At 39.1% G+C, this 1,651-nt stretch overlaps 1 non-coding gene across 1 annotated transcript; it reads right to left on the minus strand.

Moving 5' to 3' along the window:
• Positions 1-1,340: 1,340 nt before the first annotated feature.
• On the minus strand, positions 1,341-1,446 carry LOC121217123 (small nucleolar RNA R71). Its single transcript, XR_005913318.1, has one exon. It is a non-coding gene; the product is annotated as a small nucleolar RNA R71 (small nucleolar RNA).
• Positions 1,447-1,651: the final 205 nt, after the last annotated feature.

Genomic DNA, 1,651 nt, shown 5'->3' on the forward strand with positions numbered 1-1,651 from the left:
AGGCTCAAAGTTTTAATGATGGGTCTCGATATAGTCATATGACCACCAACCTAGCAGAAGCGGTTAACTCTATCCTGAAGCAAACACGAAATCTTCCATTTTCATTTGTTTTCTTAGCTACGTTCTACATGTTGCAATCTTGATGCCAAGAATGAGGCTAAAATAAGTAAACTAAATGGAGGTGGGAGGGGTGTGCTTAAAGTTTCGATGACATGTGCTAAAGTTGATGGTTTGATGGTGTCATCTCTGGGGCAAACCGTTGAGGTGCCCAGCATTAGTGTTAAGGGTGCTCGCGGTGGTAATTATTATCATCACCTGGAAAATCATTCATGACATCCATCAGTGAACCTTGGAGTGTGCTAAACATACTCGAAAAATCTTATGTCCTAAAATTTTACCCGAGAGGGGTGGAGTACAGGGTGGTAATAGACTGAAAGTATGAAACATCATTGATGATCTCAGATCCAAATGATCAAAACTGGAATTGAGAATCTTTAAATGATATATGTGGCTTGACAAGCCCGAAAAATAATTATCTACCCTAAGTCTAGATGATAATAACTACCCCCAGGCTGTGTATAAGACCGTTCGAGTTCAGTTCCCAGCTTGGGTTTGAGTGTAGGAGGCGAATATGTCAGGTGGTAGGAGTTGTGCCCTCGTTGTTGCATGTGTGAAGGGACTAGCATAAATTTCCCCCCAAATAAATATGGTTTCCCATTCTTGATGTACCAGTGTTGGTACCCATCTAAGGTTGCAAATTAAAAGCAAAATTCATTTGAGGTCTTTGCCTAATCTGGTCATTCCGCAATACAAGATATTCTTGACAGTGAGATCAAAAGTACAGCTCGCAGAAACCGTGGAGAAGTGAGGCAAAGTCGACAAAGCACAATAGACAAGCAAGAGGATATGGCAGAAAATCATAATAATCAGCTACCTCTTATAGTTGCTGTAAATCCTGTAAATCTGAATCCTGCTCCTCATACTATGTATGATTATGCTAAGCCCACTCACACTAGGTCTGAATCGAGTATTGTTAGACCTGCTATTGCTGCAAATAAATTTGAACTGAAACTTAATACTATTCAAATGATTCAACAGTTTGTTCAGTTTGATGGTTTGCAGGATGAATATCCAAATACTTATTTGGCGAATTTTTTAGAATGTTATGATACTTTCAAAATAAATGGCGTTTCTGAAGACACCATTTACTTTTGGTTGTTTCCCTTTTCATTGAGGAATAAGGCTAAACAGTAGTTGAACTCTTTTTCACGAGGTTTTATCACTACTTGGGACCAAATGACAGAAAATTTTTTGCTGTACATTCCACCGGCTAAGACAGTAAATTAAGGAATGATATCTCTTCCTTTGTGCAAATGGATTTAGAAACTTTATATGATGCATAGGAGAGGTATAATGATTTATTGAGAGGTGCCCTCACCATGGGTTACCCTTATGGCTACAGGTTCAGACTTTCCACAATGGTTTGAACCCCTCAACTAGGCAAATGATCGATGCAGCTGCCGGTGGTACTATAAATAATAAAACACCTAAGGAGGCTTATGAGTTCATAGAGGAGATGTCATTGAATAATTATCAGTGGCAACTCATGAGGACAAAGCCGACAAAAGCAGCCAGTGTTTTTAACATTGAT

The sequence above is a fragment of the Gossypium hirsutum genome, chromosome A02 (genome assembly GCF_007990345.1).
Source record: "Gossypium hirsutum isolate 1008001.06 chromosome A02, Gossypium_hirsutum_v2.1, whole genome shotgun sequence".
Classification (NCBI taxonomy): domain Eukaryota; kingdom Viridiplantae; phylum Streptophyta; class Magnoliopsida; order Malvales; family Malvaceae; genus Gossypium; species Gossypium hirsutum.